Source organism: Giraffa tippelskirchi, chromosome 10 (assembly GCF_054371585.1).
Source record: "Giraffa tippelskirchi isolate mGirTip1 chromosome 10, T2T-mGirTip1v1.2.pri, whole genome shotgun sequence".
NCBI lineage: Eukaryota > Metazoa > Chordata > Mammalia > Artiodactyla > Giraffidae > Giraffa > Giraffa tippelskirchi.
This window is the reverse complement of record NC_137284.1, coordinates 109,932,440-109,954,012: the sequence shown is the minus strand read 5'-3', so window position 1 is coordinate 109,954,012 and position 21,573 is coordinate 109,932,440. Positions and strand designations below refer to the sequence as shown.

Genomic DNA, 21,573 nt, shown 5'->3' with positions numbered 1-21,573 from the left:
TCTAATAAAACTGAGACCGTTCTCAAGGGAATGATCCTGAACGAAAAAAGGCAATTCCCAAAGGTTAAATACTATATGATTCCATTAATATAAAAATTCTTGAAATGACAGAATTATGACATGAAGGACAGGTTAGTGGTTGCCAGGGTTTAGAGGGAGAGGAGTGTAGAATGAAGATGGTTGTGAAAAAGAGTCTTGTCATGATGGCATAATTCTGTACCTTGAGTGTAACACTGGATGCACAAATATACACACATAATAAAATTGCATAAAACCAAACACACACACAGAGGAGTACAATTAAACTGGGGGACTCTGAAGAAGGTTGGTGTATTGTGCTAATGTCAATATCCTGGTTGTACCATGGTTTTGCAACATGTTTCCACTAGGGAAAACTGCACAAAGGGTACATGGACATCTCTCTGTTACTGTTTCTTGTGTGAATCTACAATTATCTCAAAATAAAAAGCTTAATTTAAAAAAAGAGAAAACATGTACACCCATGGGTGGATTCATGTCAATGTATGGCAAAACAAATACAATATTGTAAAGTTAAAAAATAGATAAATAAACTAATTAAAAAAAAAAGAGAGACATAGTCTTCCAGCTCATGGAATATTGAGATGGATATCAATATCAAATCCAAGGCTAGACTTGAGTTGCCCTTATCCTGTAGGTTTCATAAGGGCCTCCCTGTTCATTTGACCCATTTAGGATCTGTCTCCCAGATCCTCCCCTTTGGCTTCTCCTGTATCGTGGGAGGAGAAATGTTCACAGATGAGCTGTTCACCATCTCTGATGGCTTTGGAGAGGATCCAAGAAGGGCTTACCTCTAGGGATGTCTGAAGCTTGGTGAGAAACAGAGACAGACTCAAGATTTCATGCTAGAGGTGTTCAGGAACAACTGAGGAAACTGAGACACCAGAAAATGGTCAGCACACAAATATGAGGGAGGCAGAACCCCAGTGACTCAACTAAGGGGTCACTGATTTCACCTTTGCTGACCACGATCCCTTGGGCCCTCTGAAGTGTGGGGTCCTCTCCTTTCTTGCATTTTCTTTCCCCCTTTCAGTTCATCCTCAGAAGCATGTTTTATTCTGAGGTTAATTTTACTACCCTGAGTGGCCATGAAAGAAAGAAAAAAAGTGAAGTTGCTCAGTCGTGTCCGACTCTTTGCGACCCCATGGACTGTTGCCCACCAGGCTCCTCCATCCATGGAATTTTCTAGGCAAGAGTACTGAGTGGGTTGCCATTTCACTCTCCAGGGGATCTTCCTGACCCAGGGATCAAACCCTGGTCTCCCACATTGCAGGCAGACGCTTTACTGTCTGAGCCATCAGGGAGTGGCCATGAAGGGCTTGTAAAGGAGGAAGTTCAGAGCCAGGCATGAGGCTTTGTGGAGGAGGGTAAGTTGGTGTGTGAAAGAACCTGTGACTGCAGTGACTGCGTGTGATTATGTTGCATTGTATAGTCGTTTCCAATCAAATAGGAAAAGAATTTGCACATTCCTAACTTTTGACATTTGTTTTCAACCAAATTGCCACTCAATTTCCTGCCAACCATAAATCTATTTGCAATATTTTTGGGATAGGGGGCAGGTATGGGCAGGTATGGATCTGTAGTGTTTGTTATTATCATCATTATTATCATACACTGTCAGTCTGCTCTAGCAAATTCTAATAACTGAACGTGTCCAAAGCAGAAACTTCATTATTTTGCTACACATTAAAAGAAAAAGAAGAGTTGAGGAGACTTTTTATTCAGACATTATTATCTCACTCACCAGCACTGCCTCCATCTCTTTGCATATTAAGGCTGGAACTTGTTTTACTTTCCTTTTATTAAAATAGCACCCATCTTCTTGCCTGCCCCCCCACCTAACACCCCCCTACAACTAACATTCCCCCCTACCCCTGTGGTTAGAAAAAGCTTGACTAGCTCAGGTAACTGAATGAGGTAAATGCTAATGATACAGGACCCAACTCCCATAACTATTTAGGAACCAAACTCATCCTCTGTTATCTATTTTCTGTCAGAAATTTCAAGAAGAGTTGATTTACAAAGGAATTAGCAGTAATCATAGCAAATGCCGATGGATCAATATGGATAAAGCACTCTGCTTGCCCCAAGTAAACTATTCCTCACTGTTCATGATGGTAATTTTTATGGTTTAAAAAATTTTCTAATGCTTTGGAGTTTTCCCCTCAGGAGCAGTGTGAGCCTCTACTGAACTAGAACTTCCTCATTTAGCATTTTTAAAGCCTCCTAAATCTCGGCACATACTCTGTAAGATTTTTTTTAACAACACTTGAACCTATGTGGTATTGTAGTATGTCCTATTTATTGAATGTAAAAAAATAAGGACTTTTTTTTCAGAAGAGCTTTAGACTTTGTCTCAGGGACTAGAAAGAAGAAGAAACAGTTCCACTGAATGATTCTCTATTAAAGGAAAAAGAGACACCAAGAAACTCACGTAATGTTCAACACTTGATATCGACTCTTCAGAAGCATCCAGGAGATTTGCAAAATGTCAAGGAAGGAGGGGTGCGTTCAAGCCTGTGATGTCAAATGTTTCTAAAGAAGGAGTTTTCCTTTCTCTCTACCAGGCTGCCAACACAAACAACTGGGGCTCAGTGATGTCTCTGACCTGGCATCACAGCAGAGAGGGTACCTGCTCTGTCCACAACCCAGCAAAGCCTAAGGCCACACAGAGTAAGTGTGACACCTGATTACAAGTCTCCCAATGGTGTCCGAGAAGCAGCTGAGCTCAGTCCCTCGCTGGTGTGAAACAAGAACAACATGAGCATCTTTATCAGAGTTGGGACTGGTTTTCAAAATCTACAGTCAAACATAATGATTCAATGAACAGCCCTGGCTACTTCTGTGTGTGCCTTTGGTTCTGGGCTATTTACTACTGCTCTCCATGGACCAGGGGTGGACCTCTTCCTTCCCTTGTTCTCTCAGCCCCCACACCCTCCCATTTCCCTGAACGCCATTCCAAAGACACCACTGGAATAGGAAGTGACAAGCTAAAACTCGTGACCTAGGTGATCCACCTACTAGACTTCCCTTTCCTAAAACCCTAGTTCCTCCTAGTGTGGGGATTTATACCACCTGAATTCACTGCATGGAACAGAAAAGAATATTTTGTGTTGTCATCTCCTGCTTTGTGTCACCATCCCTGTGGTCACAACAGCCATTCCCACCATGATGAGACCCCACAGAGCAGTGAAAAGAGGAGTCTGGGTAAAGAAGATTCTATGAAGTGAGGAGGTCCTGAACCAGGGCTCTGAGAGGGGAGTGTCAGTGGGGACAGGGAAAGCTGAGAGCTGAGGCATTCAGCCCCACCTTCTGTTTTAGACTCAGCAAGGAGATGACCTACAAGGTCACTCCCAGGACACCCTCACACCAATCCAGGACGGCACCATCAGAGTAAAAGCAGCTACTGTATGACTGTTTAGACAGAGGGAAGCTACAGTTCAGATCCTTCAAGTCTCCCTTAGCTCCTGAGCAGGGAGGAGGAGGGTGTCAGGGTCCCCTGTGCCTTAAAGCAGGACGAGGGCAGCAGCTGCGAGTGCTGACTGGGAGAGCTACCAGTGGTGCCACCATGATTGAGCACCCCAAGGGCATCCCCCCAAGCCAGGGACTGGGTGGGAGTTACAGCCAGACCTCAGTAGGACCACAGTGTCACAGGAGCTCAGCAGAGCCAAAAGGGTGGGGAAGAACACAGTCAAAGATCTTGGCCAGAGATGTCACCGAGACCTGCAGTGACCAAGTGGACAAAAGACATCATCTTGGAGACAAGAGACACCAGAGGACAACACAAGAACACATGGTCCTGTGCTGCCTGGGACAGCAGTAGAGAGAGGAATAAGGAAATCGGAAAGTCTTAAGTATTTAAATTTTTCAAAAAGTGAGTTACCTAAAAAGATTGCTTCAATTATTAAATTGGTTGTAATTTCATAGGTTAGATTATAATTAGTTTCTCTCTTCTACCCTTACCCTGCTTTCTCAATCTCTCTCTCCCTCTCCCTCTTTCTCTCTTACACACACACACACACACACACACACACACACACACACACACACCCCATCTCATTACAGACCCCAGACCCAGCAGGTGGGGCTTAGGAAAATCAGAAGAAGCCTCAGTTTTACACTGCACATCTCCACTGCACTGTGAATGAATGGCTGGCCCTGCTATATTCACAGCATTGAGCAATCCCTCAGTGGCACACAGGATTACTAAGGCACTCACACCTGGTATGGGAGACAAACAACAACCAGAACCCTCTACGGCAAATCCAGTGGCAGAAATATAATCAAATACTATTCCAACACAGAGAAGAGGGAAACTACTGATCACAGTAGGACTAGGCTGCAACACGCAAGTGAGATTCAATGGTTTAACAAATATTTCATAGGTTCCCATAGTATTTCTGCTACTAGGCTGAGTCCATGCATCTTGAGAATACAGTCTGGTAGGGAAGGCAAACACAGACAGACACATTCCACACAAGATAGTACGTCTCAAATAGACTGCATTGGGCATCATGGAAGAACCCACAAAGTTTGAACTTGTTGGCTTTAACTTTGAAAGAACACCAAGGAATCCAAAGTAGAATGCAATCAGTGCCAAAGCTCATTGGACCTTCTACTCCCTACCAAGGAGTAAAGAGTTTGTTAAAAGAGATATTACAAGGAGGGGTGGATGTGAGGGGGAAGATACATGATTATTTCCCAGGGATTTCCTGAACTTCTTCCCTTCAGATTTGGGAATATAATAGCTTTGTTCCCACTGAGGGAGGAGGGAAATATTAATCAAGTACATTGCTCATGTCTCCCTAGAATATAAACAGTGTATCTGCCAGCCTACAGTTCTGCTCACCTTCCAGAGGGGGTGGAAGAACAATAAACATAAACTCACAGGGAGCAGGGAAGCAGGCAAGGAGGGCACCACCCACTCAAGACAGCATCTTACGGGCAGTGGTAGTCATTGCCTCAAACAGAGAAGAATGTAAGGGGAGGAAACAGAAAAGATGATTTAAAAAATATTAATTTCCTTCACCCCAAAATGTAGTCTGAAGGAACTGAGGGATTTCAAAAAGGACAGAAACATGAGTAAATATGGCAGTTCCTGTAGGGATTTTTGGCTTTTTAACCCTACCTGAATCTCAACCCATGCATGCTAAGTTGCTTCAGTCGAGTTCAACTCTTGTGACCCTATGGACTGTAGCCCACCAGGCTCCTCTGTCCATGGGATTCTCCAGGCAAGAATGCTGGAGGGGGTTGCCATGCCCTCACCCAGGGGACCTTCCCATGAATCTCAATAGTAAAGAGCAAGAGAGGAGGAGGGTGTCCTGGCATACAACTCAGTATCAAAAAACAAACCAACCTCAATTTTAAAAATGGGCAGACATATGACCCAGCAATCCCACTGCTGGGCATACACACCGAGGAAACCAGAATTGAAAGAGACGCGTGTACCCCACTGTTTATGGCAGCACTGTTTACAATAGCCAGGACATGGAAGCAACCTAGATGTCCATCAGCAGACGAATGGATAAGGAAGCTGTGGTACATATACACAATGGAATATTACTCTGACATTAAAAAGAATACATTTGAATCAGTTCTATTGAGATGGATGAAACTGGAGCCCATTATACAGAGTGAAGTAAGCCAGAAAGAAAAACAACAATACAGTATACTAATGCATATATATGGAATTTGAAAGATGGTAACGATAACCCTGTATGTGAGACAGAATAAGAGACACAGATGCATAGAACAGTCTTATGGACTCTGAGGGAGAAGATGAGGGTGGGACGTTCTGGGAGAATAGCATTGAAACATGTGTATTATCATATGTGACACAGAACACCATTCCAGGTTCAATGCATGAGACAAATGCTCAGGGATGGGGCAATGGGATGACCCAGAGGGACGGGATGGGGAGGGAGGTGGGAGGGGGGTTCAGGATGGGGAACACATGTAAACCCATGGCTGATTCATGTCAATGTATGGCAAAAACCACTACAATATTGTAAAGTAATTAGCCCCAACTAAAATAAATGAATTTATTAAAAAAAATAAAATAAAAATGGGCAGAAAACTTAATAATGTTTTTCCAAAGAGGAAAAGCAGATGGGCAACAGACACATAAAAACAATGTCATTAATCACCAGGGCAATGTAAATCAAAAGCACAATGAGATATCACCTCACACCTGCAAGAATGGCTATCATTAAAGTGTCTACAAATAACAAATTCTGGTAAGGATGTGGAGAAAAGGGAACCCTCATGTATGGTTGGTGGGAATGTAAGTTGGTACAGCCACTGTGGAAAACAGAATGGAGGTTTTAAAAAAATCAAAAATAGAACTATATATGACTTCAATTGCACTCTGGGGTATATACACCCCCCCAAAACAAAAACACTAATTCGAAAAGATATAGGCACTACTATGTTCATAGCAGCATTATTTACAATTGCCAAGACATGGAAGTAACTGAAGTGTCCCTCAACAGATGAATGGATAAAGAAGAGGGATTTTCATATATACAATGGACTTCTACTCAGCCATAAAGAAGAACAAAATTTTGCCATTTCCAGCATCATGGATGTTCATAGAGGGTATTATGCTTGTCACTTAGACAAATGCTGCATGATATCACATATATGTGCATCTAAATTTATAACAAACTGTGAATATAAGATAGTATAAGCAGTCTCACAGATTTAGAGAACAAAACAGTGGTCACAAATGGTGGTGGGGGGAGACAATACAGGGGTAGGAGAGTGGGAGGTACAAACTACTCATTGTAAAACAAGCTCAAGGATGTTCTGTATAACAGGGGGAATATAGCCAATATTTTGTAATAACTGTAAATGGAGAGTAATCTTTAAAATAGTATAAAAAGTGTTTTTAAAATAAAAAGCAAATGTTGTACAGAACTAAGCTGCTTTGGAGAGTGATTCTCTCTATCAGTCATTTCAAACTGTTTACATATCACTGGGGCAAAACCATAGGACCATTTCATAGAGATATATACAAAATGTGGTCCACTGGAGAAGGGAATGACAAACCACTTCACTATTCCTGCCTTGAGAATCCCATGAACAGTATGAAAATGCAAAAAGACAGGACACTGAAAGATGAACTCACCAGGTAAGTAAGTGCCCAATATGCTAATGGAATCAGTGGAGAAATAACTCCAGAAAGAATGAAGAGATGGAGTCAAAGCAAAAACAACACCCAGTTGTGGATGTGACTGGTGATGGAAGCAAGGTCCGATGCTGTAAAGAGCAATACTGCATAGGAACCTGGAATGTTAGGTCCATGAATCAAGGCAAATTGGAAATGACCAAACAGGAGATGGCATGAGTGAACCTCGACATTTTAGGAATCAGCGAACTAAAATGGACTGGAATGGGTGAATTTAACTCAGATGACCATTATATCTAAAACTGTGGGCAAGAAACCCTTAGAAGAAATGGAGTAGCCATCATAGTCAACAAAAGAGTCCGAAATGTAGTACTTGGATGCAGTCTCAAAAATGGCAGAATGATCTCTGTTTGTTTCCAAGGCAAACCATTCAATATCACAGTAATCCAAGTCTATGCCCTGACCAGTAACACTGAAGAAGCTGAAGTTGAACGGTTCTATGAAGACCTACAAGACCTTCTAGAATTAACACCCCAAAAAAGATGTCCTTTTCATTATAGGGGACTGGAATGCAAAAGTAGGAAGTCAAGAAACACCAGGAGTAACAGGCCAATTTGGCCTTGGAGTACAGAATGAAGCAGGGCAAAGGCTAATAGAGGTCTGCCAAGAAGTTGCACTGGACATAGCAAACACCCTCTTCCAACAACACAAGAGAAAACTCTACACATGGACATCACCAAAAGGTCAACTCTGAAATCAGATTGATTATATTCTTTGCAGCCAAAGATGGAGAAGCTCTCTACACTCAGCAAAAACAAGACCGGGAGCTGACTGTGGCTCAGATTGTGAACTCCTTATTGCCAAATTCAGACTGAAGTTGAAGAAAGTAGGGAAAACCACTAGACCATTCAGGTATGACCTAAATCAAATCCCTAACTATTATACAGTGGAAGTGAGAAATAGATTTAAGGGACTAGATCTGATAGACATAGTGTCTGATGAACTATGGATGGAGGTTTGTGACATTGTACAGGAGACAGGGAGCAAGACCATCCCCAAGAAAAAGAAATGCAAAAAAGCAGAATGGCTGTCTGAGGAGGCTTACAAATGTCTGTGAAGAGAAGAGAAACGAAAGCAAAGGAGAAAAGGAAAGATATACTCATTTGAATTCAGAGTTCCAAAGACTAGCAAGGAGAGATAAGAAAGGCTTCTTCAGTGATCAGTGCAAAGAAAAAGAGGAAAACAACAGAATTTGAAAGACTAGAGATCTCTTCAAGAAAATTAGAGATACCAAGGGAATATTTCATGCAAAGATGGGCTCAAAAAAGGACAGAAATGGTATGGACCTAACAGAAGCAGAAGATATTAAGAAGAGGTGGCAAGAACACAGAGAAGAACTGTACAAAAAAGATCTTCACGACTCAGATAATCACGATGGTGTGATCACTCACCTAGAGCCAGACATTCTGGAATGTGAAGTCAAGTGGGCCTTAAGAAGCATCACTATGAACAAAGCTAGTGGAGGTGATGGAATTCCAGTTGAGCTATTTCAAATCCTGAAAGATGATGCTGTGAAAGTGCTGCACTCGATATGCCAGCAAATTTGGAAAACTCAGCAGTGGCCACAGGACTGAGAAAAGTCAGTTTTCATTCCAATCCCAAAGAAAGGCAATGCCAAAGAATGCTCAAACTACTGCACAATTGCACTCATCTCACACACGAGTAAAGTAATGCTCAAAATTCTCCAAGCCAGGCTTCAACAATATGTGAACCATGAACTTCCAGATGTTTAAGCTGGATTTACAAAAGGCAGAGGAAGCAGAGATCAAATTGCCAACACATGCTGGATCATTGAAAAAGCAAGAGAGCTCCAGAAAAACATCTATTTCTGCTTTATTGACTATGCCAAAGCCTTTGACTGTGTGGATCACAATAAACTGTGGAAAATTCTGAAAGAGATGGGAATACCAGACCACCTGACCTGCCTCTTGAGAAATCTGTATGTAGGTCAGGAAGCAACAGTTAGAACTGGACTGGAACAACAGACTGGTTCCAAATAGGAAAAGGAGTATGTCAGGGCTGTTTATTGTCACCCTGCTTATTTAACTTATATATATGCAGAGTACATCATGAGAAATGCTGGGCTGGATAAAGCACAAGATGGAATCAAGATTGCTGGAAGAAATATCAATAACCTCAGATATGCAGATGACACCACCCTTATGGCAGAAAGTGAACAGGAACTAAAGAGCCTCTTGATGAAACTGAAAGAAGAGAGTGAAAAAGTTGGCTTAAAGCTCAACATTCAGAAAACTAAGATCATGGCATCTGGTCCCATCACTTCATGGCAAATAGATGGGGAAACAGTGGAAACAGTGGCTGACTTTATTTCTTTGGGCTCCAAAATCACTGCAGATGGTGACTGCAGCCATGAAATTAAAAGATACTTACTCCTTGGAAGGAGAGTTATGACCAACCTAGACAACATATTAAAAAGCAGATATTACTTTGCCAACAAAGGTACATCTAGGCCGGTCTATGGTTTTTCCAGTAGTCATGTATGGATGTGAGAGTTGGACTGTGAAGAAAGCTGAGTGCTGAAGAATTGATGCCTTTGAACCGTGGTGTTGGAGAAGACTCTTGAGAGTCCCTTGGACTGCAAGGAGATCCAACCAGTACATTCTAAAGGAGATCAGTCCTGGGTGTTCATTGGAAGTACTGATATTGAAGCTGAAACTCCAACACTTTGACCCCCTCATGTGAAGAGTTGACTCATTGGAAAAGACACTGATGCTGGGAAGGATTGGGGGCAGGAGGAGAAGGGGACGACAGGATGAGATGGCTGGATGGCATCGCCGACTCAATGCACATGAGTTTGGGTAAACTCTGGGAGTTGGTGATGGACAGGGAGGCCTGGCGTGCTGCAGTCCATGGGGTCACAATGTGTCGGACATGACTGAGCGATTGAACTGAACTGAACTGAATGGAGGTATCATATCTCCACTCAAAAAAAAAAAAATACACAAAAACAAAAACCTAAATCCAGTGTGCCCAAATACGTAAATATGAAAGCAAGTAGCTTTTATGTATAATTATTCTTCTACTGATCACTGCTAAGTACCACTTCAACTCACTACAGAAATGGGCAAGATTTTTTCCAACATTTGCTGACTTCCCATCACTCTTCTGAGAGAGAACCAAATCAATAAAGACCTCCTATCTCAATTGAAGTGGGTAAAATTAATATTTTCACAGTGAATGATGCTTCCAATCCTCTATGGTTCATATCCATAACTCATTAACTTTGAATGGCTTATGGAAATAGTTTGCATACCTAGTCTACTGACCATATTTGTTGATGAGATGATTTTTGCCATCATAAATTAGAAGCATCTTAATCAGTAGTTGAATACCTAACTATTAGTATTACCTAATCATCATTTAATTGAAAAGCTTGGTAAAAAACTATGCTGAATTTTTTAGAAATTATTCTCTTATACATTAAGTGAATATACTTACTATAGACTAGATACTGTGCAAGACACTGTAGAGAACAGAGGAATCTAACATGGACCTTGGTCTCATACTGCTCACAGTCTAATGGTGTGAGTTCACTACAAGATACCAAATGACTTCTTCCATTTAATTTAATAAACACTTGAAGACTGTTAATGTGCTGTACATTGTTCTAAACCCAAGGATGCAAAAGCAAATAGGTCACAAATTGACAATGTTCTATTTGGTTTCAGACATATAAATAAGAGAGAACATTTCTATTTTCATAGATTAAGTATGATCACTAAAATATATAATCAAGTATCAGTAGACCTAGACTTTGTTATCTTGACGGCCTGGAAAAAATCGAATTAAGATAAAATGTTATGCCATCTACTTTTTAAAAAAAATTAGAGATGAAAATTTCTATTTGCCTTTTTTTTTTTTCAAAATTATTCTACACCTGGATCTGTAAAATAACTTCCCTCTACACTTTAAAAGATCCTGATGCTGGGAAAGATAGAAGGCAAGAGGAGAAGAGGACAACAGAGGATGAGATGGTTGGATGGCATCACCGACTCAATGGACATGAGTTTGAACAAGCTCCAGGAGATGGAAAAGGACAGGGAAGCCTGGTGTGCTGCAGTGCAAGGGGTCACAAAGAGGCCAACACGACCGAGCAATTGAACAACAACAACATTTTGGAGCCAGAAAACAATTTGCAACTGGACAATGGCAACTATATAACTTCATGTGTATGAATTTCTGTCTTACTTTAAAGCCTTTGTGGTTGATCACAGTGGATTATTAAGTACATTATGTTGGATGAATAATAAATGTGAAACAAACATTTTACTTTAAGTACATTTTCCTCTTGGGTGTAAATTGAATACAAAGTGGGTCACTATCAGTTTCTTTCAAAATCTTATCTTTGAAGTCATTATCTAACCATAAGCTTCTCTTCTTTATGTTAAATATTCTCAAGTCATTTCCTCACAAATACCACATTTAACACCTTTAATCATCTCACTCAGTCTTTCACAAATCTTCCAATTTCTTCAGGCTCTTTTCAAAGTGCTAGTATCACGAGGTTCTAATTAGTTATTATCTCTCAAACGTCAACTTCTCTTAATAATTGAGCATATTGACTTTTTATATTACAGTATAAGCTTGGATAATGCTCAATATGTGAGTCCTGTCTTTGCTTTCGCTTTAAACATATTAGCTATACGATCCCCTGGAGAAGGAAAGGCTACCCACTCCAGTATTCTGGCCTGGATAATTCCATGGACTGTATAGTCCACGGGGTCACAAAGAGTTGGACATGACTGAGTGACTTTCACTTTACTTCACTTCACTTTATGCAGTGAAATACACTCTTTTTTTTTTGTTGTTGTTGCTATTGATAGAGGAAGGTGTGTAGATCAGAATCCCTATGCCCTTGGCCAAGTGTACAGTTGAGTCAATGGTATTTTTTTCTGCCAAGTCCATGGCGGGTGCCATACAGGCTTAGAGAGAAAAGATGCAAGAAGCTTCCAGTTGAGTGATGGAGACAATCATTCACTCATGCACCAACGAGTGAACAAAAGAAGGGACAGTCCAGCAGTCCAGCATGGGGCCTTTGGAGTTTAAAGCTTTCTGTTCCAAAGCCTGCCTTTCCCATTTACTAGTTGTATAACCTTGAACAAAGTTGTTCAAACTCCCAATATTTCCATTTCTTCTTTGGTAAAATAGGAATAATAAGAGTATTTACATCATAGGTCAGGTGATAATTACATAAAATAACATATGTAGAGAGTTTAGCACAGTACTTTTAAATCCTCAGTATGTGTACCTAAGTATGTGTGCATGTGTGTGTATACTTTGTGGTAGGCATTCTGCTAGGTATATAAATAACTATGTTGCAAGGCAGAATTTTAAGAGAGAGGGAGTTAAACTGAGAGCAAGAACAGATTTTGAGAGTAAGCCAACTACTTCCTGGTATGTCAAGAGTGTGTGTATGTGTGTGTTCAAAGATAACCGCAGAGGGTGAGAAGTTCTGAATCTACAGGTAAAAGCAAGATAAATATTCTTGTCCAAGGAAGTAAAGAGCAAGCAAAGTGGCATCCAAGGCATATTATATGGGAATCCAACCTCACTTGCATTATTCCTGTGCATAACGTTTCCCTTTCCAAACCATACAGGCCTCTATAGATAGAATTCACTGTGACTCATAACTCATTCTTTACAGAGACTAGCACCAAGAAAAGTCAGCAAGCATAAAAGGTATTTAATAAATTAGAACCTGTAAAACTTTATGGGAAGTCCCATAAAGTCTCAACTTTATGCTTGAGTCCCATTTTATGGAACATGAGCCTAACCAAAAGGGTTATATGAACTATTATGAGGTTGTTCTGCCCATGAACAATGATGGGAGTGTGATCACATGCACCACAAACTAGACTATGATAAGTCTCCTGTTGTTAGGATAACGCCATTTATACATCTATTTATAATTTTATATCCGCCCTTTCATTTTATTCTTCATTGAAAGTTAATGTATTGCAACTCATTGGCAGGCAATTTATTTCAGGGTAAAAAAGTAATCTAATAAAAAAACAATAAAATCTGTGAATGTGAAAAAATATCCCAAAGATATAAGCAGATTTATTATACATAGCTGGAAAATTCATCTCACATATGAAGGCATTCATAAAGTGAGTTAATGTCTCTGTGCAGAAGTTCTTTTGAAAATATACTTGACAGTCATTTACTTTCAATATCAGAAATCACCAGAGAACAGGTGGAAATTACTCCTACAAGTAAGAAGTATTTATATACAGCAAAATAACTAGAGCAAAATAAAACCATATGGAAAAAAACAGATGAGGGCATGGAATAAAGGGGGGTAGAGAAGACAGAAAGATGTAAAACAATAATCCAAAGACAAGGTTAAAAAGGACTCAGTAACCACACGATAATTTAACTCTAGGACACATAATCTTGAGGTTATTTGACAACTCCCAGTAGGTAAATCCCTAAGAAAGTGATATTCAATCATTTCATAATACTGCTCTTTAACCTAGAAATTTCTTTTAGGATCTTTAAATTTAGTTTTTGAAATCATGAGTCAAATATTCCAAGCAAAAATTCAGTATCGTTTTCTTTAGTTGTTGCTTCTTGATGAAACAGTTTCTCTTTTATCACATCATTAATTCCGATGCCAACTTTTGAAGGCGATGCTGAGGTTCACTCTCTGAGTGGGCAGTGGAGGGCCGCAACACCCCTGTGCAAAGAGTACATGGCGGTTCTCACTCCAGTATCCTTCCACCACACTCTGGACATCCACCACCAGCAGGGCACATCACAGTGTGCTGCAATGGTCAGCGTGTATGCCTCTGTCAGGCTCTGTGCTGTGCCAAGACATACAAAGACTGAAAGTCAGGTCCATGACCTGAAGAAGTAAACAGTCTGACTTTGCAGGATAACCTCATTTAGTCCTCAAAACAAATCTATGAAGTAGCTAATTTTATTCCTATTTCACAATGGATAAAATTAGGCTGTTTGTTTAACTCTACCAAGGTTATACCCCTAGAAAGTGATAACATCTGACTCCAGAGCCTGTGTTTTTAATCATATCATTCAACAAATAATATAGATTGAATGATTTAACAAATGATTAAACAAATAAAGAAGACATACTAAAACAAACTAAACACCATGATCATATTCTTATTTAGCTTCTTGAGTTTGAGAAAGGATATTCTTAAATTTTGGTTTGTAGATTTCCCAAGTTACAATCAATAGATCCCAAAGACCATGCCCAGTATTATGAACACTGCCATCCAAGGAAGGAACCAAACTGAAGAAGAGAAATATTAGCAGATAGAGACTGTGTCCTCAAAACGCTGACACAATTAATTATACATTTAAAATCTTAATTTATAAACTGACCAAACTGATGCAAAAAGGCATCTTTTATTCATTTCATTGACTCTGTCAATTAACTGATGTTTTATAAGCACAGCCAAAATAATGTAATAACATCAAAGTACTATTAGAAATCCCTTCACAGATCACAGCCTTGTCAGGGTGAAGGGACTTGCATAACAATAAAGCTAGAGTCACAAACTCGAATCAAGACTGCCAGGAGAAATATTAACAACCTCAGATATGCAGATGATACCATTCTAACAGCAGAGAGTTAAGAGGAACTGAAGAGCCTCTTGACGAAGGTGAGAGAAGAGGGTGAAAAAGCGGCCTTGAAATTCAGCATTAAAAAAACCCTAAGATTGTAGTATCTAGTTCTATCAATCCATGGCAAATAGATGGGAAAAAGTGGAGACAGTGACAGATTTTATTTTCTTGGGCTCCAAAATCATTGTGGAGGGTGACTACAGCCATGAAATTCAAAGACGCTTGCTCCTTGGGAAAAAAGCTATGACAAACTTAGAGGGCATATTAAAAAGCAAAGACATCAGTTTGCTGACAAAGGTCCATATAGTAAAAGCTATGGTTTTTTCAGTAGTCAAGTATGGAAGTGACTGTTGGACCATAAAGAAGGCTGTGGTAGTTTAGTCACTAAGTCTCTAAGTTGTATCCAACTCTTATGACCTCATGGACTATAGCCTGCCAGGCTCCTCTGTCCATGGATTTTCCAGGCAAGAATATTGGGGTAGTTTGCCATTTCCTTCTCCAAGGGATCTTCCTGACCCAGGGATCACACCCAGGTCTCCTGCACTTCAGGCAGATTCTTTACCAACTGAGCTACCAGGACTTCCTGAAGAAGGCTGAGTGCTGAAGAATTGACACCTTCAAATTGTGGGGCTGAGGAAGACTCTTGAGAGTCCCTTGGACTGAAAGGAGATCAGATCAGTCAATCCTAAAGGAAATCAACCTTGAATGTTTATTGGAAAGACTGATGCTGAAGTTGAAGCTCCAATACTTCGGCCACCTAATGCAAAGAGCTGATTCATTGGAAAAGACCTTGAAGCTGGGAAAGACTGAAGGCAAAAGGAGAAGATGGTGACAGAGACTGAGATGGTTAGAGAGCATCACCAATTCAAAGACATGAATTTGAACAATCTCTGGGAGATAGTGGAGGACAGGGAAGCCTGGCATGCTGCAGTCATGGGGTCACAAAGAGTTGGATACAATTTAGTGACTACACAATAACAACAAATCACTTTCACCTACGAGCCAGATGCTGGAAAATTTTCACAAATATCTGTGTGTTTGTAACCATCTACACTTTTATTATGCACCTTTTACAGATGGAAAAACTGAAGCTAAGAAAATGTAAGTAACTTTCCCTCAAGTGAACTAAGACATTCATGTGAAAACTCTAGTGCCCATATCTCAATCTGATCACCGAAATTCCTTGTTTACTTCTTTTAAAGGCCTGCTATCTATGCTGCCTGAGGAAGCAAATTGGTCTCATTCCTTTGTGTTCTTCCTCAAGACCACCACTCCCTGCCCCTCTATCCAAGATGTCACAGAAGCTTTTATTTCCTCTGCTGTCTCTGTGCAGGTAGGTGGTGTTAAATTTATTGGGTTGGTTTTCTTTTAATCAAATGTTAACTCCATTAATTTCCACGGAGCACATGGGTACTTTACAGAGGCAGGAGTGATGTCAACAGACCAACAGTTACCTATATAAAGTCATCATAATCAGAAGGAGGATAAAAATCAACAAAATCTATTAATTCTGAAACAACAGATAAGGAGAAAGAACTCTAGCTCAAATCCAGTTAATTGAGTGGTCTTGGAGACACAGTTACTACCAGAAATATTCAGAATATTTTGATTTGGCATACAGATATCCTTCCATTTGGGTAAACCAGTATTTCTAAACTGAAATTTATTGGGGCAAATGAAGTACTATTTTCATATCATGGTATACTAAAACATAGATAATAAAAAAATATTTTGACCTTTGAGACAAGGAGTTAGTTCCCTGTTAAACAGCAGGATGCATCCAATAGGGCCCTTTTTAAGAAAGACACAGTTAGCTGGCTAGAAATGATACAGAAAATATATTTTATTTTTTGCATAAAGAAACATATTTAACAGGTAACCACTGAGGATGATTGCATAGATTAGTACTCAAATGTTTGCCAACATAGTTAAACTTGATTTTTATCTTCATGACCCCAAATAGTTAGCTAGAACAAGTGTTTCATATTTCAACCTGTAGTTTCAGTGATCAAAAAACACTAGGAGTGCCTCCCTGGTGGTTCAGTGGTAAAGAATCCACCTGCCAATGCAGGACACATGGGTTCAATCCTTGGTCCAAGAAGATCCCACATGCTGCAGAGCAGCTAAGCTCATGTGCCACAACTATTGAGCCTGCGCTCTAGAGCCTGGGAGCTGCAGCTACTGAAGCCCATGTGCCCTAGAGCCCATGTTCCACAAGAGAAGCCACTGAAATGAAAAGCCTTCAAACTGCAACTAGAGATTAGCCCCCACTCGCCACAACTAGAGAAAAGCCCACTCAGCAATGAAGACCCAGCACAGCCAAAAATAAAGAAATTAAATTAATTTAAAAAAGAAAAAACACTAGGGCTCAGAACTCCAAATGTCCTGATTTACCACATAAATTTGAGGACACAAACATCCCAGATCTCAGATTTCTTTTTTGAAAAGCAGTGGTGGTAAGGGTTCACTATTATCATCATAATTAAAGGATCCATATATTTGGGGCTATACATTATCCCACACTATTTATAACTCATAAACCTTATTTTCACTTTCACTTTAGTTCTCTGTGTGGTACATAGTCAAGGAAAATTTTTCAATGAAATTTCAATGCTGATTAGAAGAAAAGCAATCCCCAGGGTACAAGCCAATCCTTTGCAGCAGCTGTGTCCAGCTCCATTTTATAAGGGAATGGGCTGGGGAAAAAAGCACTCAGAATAAATATGCAGGGGCCAGCTGGGGGTCATATAGAAGGAGGGAGGCTAATGGTAACAATTAACATTGTGCCAGAAAGACAAAGACAAAGCCTGGAGCCAGAAGGCCCGGAGTGATGCAACAAGTGTCTTCGACTATGGATGAACAGAAGAATAGCAGACAGATACATGGGAATGAATAGGAAAAGCAGTGGGCTGACTTGAGGTTGAAAGGCAACCTAAGTGATCATATCAAGTCTGGAATTTGTGGTCTGGGGCCAAAACAAGAATAGTCTGAAGTAATTTCAAGAGGTGGCACAGGCACCCATTTTGAAGGATCAAGTGCAAACAAGTATTCATCCTAACACAGAGTTCTCCAATCCTAACCTCCTAAAACCAGTTCAGCTGTGGCTATTAAACAGGATTTACATGTTAGTTTGCCATCTTTCCTGGTGGCTCAGCTGGTAAAGAATCTGCCCACAATGCAGGAGACCTGGGCTCAATCCCTGGGTTGGGAAGATCCCCTGGAGAATGGGAAGGCTACCCTACTCCAGTATTCTGGCCTGGAGAATTCCACGGACTGTAAAGTCCATGGGGTCGAAAAGGGTAGGACACGACTGAGTGACTTTCTTTAACTTTCACTTTGCCATCTTTGTTCATGAGCACAAAGACAAGAGTTTTTCAAAAAGAACCTCCACAGTCCACTTCATTAATCTCTCAACTTGCCACCTTCCGCCTACATCTCAGGGTTGTATGCTAGTGAAATCTACAACAGCTATATTTTTAAACCAGCAATTATCCTCATTCCTTCTCACTGACACTCCATACAGTTAGTCTGAGTTCAGTCCAAGGCAAAAAAAGAAAAGCATATACTAGCTTAAATAAATTCACATAAACATAACTCAGATGTCTCAAAATCACTCAGATGATTTTTAAGCAGCTCCAATCTGATTTACAGGTCAAATTCAAAGATGGATCTATACCAAGTACAAAACAATTACACAAATATCTCCAAAAAAATGATAAAAGAAGTCAAAGGCCAAGACCTCAATTAAAGTATTGTCTACTTTAGAGCATGTAGACATTATCACTGGAAAAGCCTATCATATCAAGATAAATAAAATAGCTGAGAATCAGTTCAGTTCAGTTCAGTCGCTCAGTCATGTCTGACTCCTTGAGACCCCATGAATCGCAGCACGCCAGGCCTCCCTGTCCATCACCAACTCCCGCAGTTTACCCAAACTCATGTCCATTGAGTTGGTGATGCCATCCAGCCATCTCATCCTCTGTCGTCCCCTTCTCCTCCTGCCCCCAATTCTTCCCAGCATTAGGGTCTTTTCCAATGAGTCAACTCTTCACATGAGGTGGCCAAAGTATTGGAGTTTCAACTTCAACATCAGTCCTTCCAATGAACATCCAGGACTGATCTCCTTTAGGATGGACTGGTTGGATCTCCTTGCAGTCCAAGGGACTCTCAAGAGTCTTCTCCAACACCACAGTCCAAAGGCATCAATTCTTCAGCACTCAGCTTTCTTCACAGTCCAACTCTCACATCCATACATGACCACTGGAAAAACCATAGCCTTGACTAGACGGACCTTTGTTGGCAAAGTAATATTTCTGCTTTTTAATATGCTATCTAGGTTGGTCATAACTTTCCTTCCAAGGAGTAAGTATCTTTTAATTTCATGGCTGCAATCACCATCAGCAGTGATTTTGGAGCCCCCAAAAATAAAGTCTGACACTGTTTCCACTGTTTCCCCATCTATTTCCCATGAAGTGATGAGACCAGATGCCATGATCTTAGTTTTCTGAATGTTGAGCTTTAAGCCAACTTTTTCACCCTCCTCTCTCACTTTCATCAAGAGGCTCTTTAGTTCTTCTTCACTTTCTGCCATAAGGGTGGTGTCATCTGCATATCTGAGGTTATTGATATTTCTCCTGGCAATCTTGATTCCAGCTTGTGCTTCTTCCAGCCCAGCATTTCTCATGATGTACTCTGCATATAAGTTAAATAAGCAGGGTGACAATATACAGCCTTGACGTACTCCTTTTCCTATTTGGAACCAGTCTGTAGTTCCATGTCCAGTACTAACTGTTGCTTCCTGACCTGCATACAGGCTTCTCAAGAGGCAGGTCAGGAGGTCTGGTATCCCCATCTCTTTCAGAATTTTCCACAGTTTATTGTGATCCACACAGTCAAAGGCTTTGGCATAGTCAATAAAGCAGAAATAGATGCTTTTCTGGCAAGATAAATATAATAGTTGATATTACATGTGTGAAAATAAGCACAGGCTGAAATGGAAAGCTTTATGACACAGAGTTCAGGGAAGAATTTAGCAATTCTATATCCATCTTGACCCGTCTACATCTAAATGTCAATATACACCTTACTTTTTTTATTTGTGTATTAAATAGGAATACTTGCACTTGCTTGATAATAAGAGAAATCTAGTGAAAGGAAATAGTAGACGAAACATAATACCTCTCACTTTACCCACAGTCAACCCACTCTAAATGCATTTTTTTCAAGGCAAGGACACACGGGTAAAGCAAACTGATTCCTTTTTTCCCCCATTACCAGATATCTTCTTCAATCATCACAAAGGTTGAATACTAAGCTATCAAATACATAAAAAGATATTATCTCAATAAACAACTTTGGTAAAAGATGTTCATGCTACATAGACAAATATAACTTTACAGTTACTTCAAGTTTCTTCTTCTGTTATAAATGCTGTCTTTTAGTATCTGTAATCCCAAAGATTCCTGTCCATTTGAAAACAGTTTGGAAGACAAGACTCAAGCTGACCTACGAAATACAGTCACTATTTCTCTGAAACTTTGAGAAGGTTTGCTCAAGAATAAACCCATTCTCACTGAAAAACCACTTATGTGACAATGATATGTCTGTCTGTCTGCTCCTAAATATCTCCATTAATTTAGTTCTATTTACTTAGCCTCACCAAGATGGTATCCATTCATTCATTCATTCATTCATTCAAATATTCACTTATTCCATTATCCCTCTAGAACTAATCCATTTGCTAGCCAAGATGGGACTTAAAGTTCCCCAAGAATCTAATCAAAAGTCAGCCACATTCCTGTGTATACACTGACCTTTATGCTCTGAGCCTGTGTCCTTCAATAAGACCCGACTTACCCAATGAGGGGCTTCTCTGGTGGCTCAGCTGTTAAAGAATCCACCTGCAATGTGAAAGACCTGGGTTCAATCCCTGGGTTGGGAAGATCCCCCGGAGAAGGGAATAGCTACCCACTCCAGTATTCTGGCCTGGAGAATTCCATGGACTATCTAGCCCATGGGGTTGCAAAGAGTTGAACATGACTGAGCAACTTTCACTTCACTTTCGCTTTATCCAATGAGAGTTGAGCTTTCCATTTCCCAATCTCTGTCACAATAGCTCAACCCAGAAGCTCCCCAGCAGCCCCAGATCCAGGCTTAGCTTTGCTCTCCAGTGTTTCCAATATTCAAGGTTCTGCTGCTGAGTCACAGTTCTTCCATCCAGGTCTTGGCTGGATATTGCTGTATCTTCCTAAAAATCCCTGCCTGCCTGCTATACCTGCTGCTAAGTTACCTCACCATGAAAACCTACCCTACCTCCAGTTATGATATTGGCAAAATTGTACTAGACTGATGCCACTTATGCATTTTGGGAGATGAATGGTACCCACATATTCTTCACATTTCATTGAATCCATGAATTAGTCTCTGGGCATGCTTAGCCTTAAAAGTCTGTACTAACTTCTCTATGTCTTGGTTTCCTTATCTGTAAAAGGGAAACAATGTTAGTATACACCACAGAGGATATGATGAAGATTTAATTATTTATAATACATTAAGTATATATACTTTATAAGTTTTATAAGTATATAAAACTTAGACGCTTACAACAGAGCCTGAAGATAATACATACTTTATAAGTATTAGTATTATGATTACTTTCATTATTGACTTCCTCCAGTAAACTGTAGGATCTCTGAAGATAAAGACTCTCTCTTTCATTCTTAAAACCCTTCCGA

The 21,573-nt window shown here is 40.2% G+C and overlaps 1 protein-coding gene and 1 long non-coding RNA gene across 10 annotated transcripts in view; one reads left to right on the top strand and one right to left on the bottom strand.

The window, feature by feature from the left end:
• The window catches only part of PDE1C (phosphodiesterase 1C), a 594,246-nt gene that overhangs the window by 140,296 nt on the left and 432,377 nt on the right, over positions 1-21,573 (bottom strand). The gene's annotated exons all lie outside the window — the stretch shown is intronic.
• The window catches only part of LOC145523397 (uncharacterized), a 66,102-nt gene that overhangs the window by 9,757 nt on the left and 34,772 nt on the right, over positions 1-21,573 (top strand). Inside the window, exon 3 of the long non-coding RNA XR_014066536.1 lies at positions 16,042-16,172. This is a non-coding gene — a long non-coding RNA (uncharacterized LOC145523397). The remainder of the gene's footprint in view (positions 1-16,041; positions 16,173-21,573) is intronic.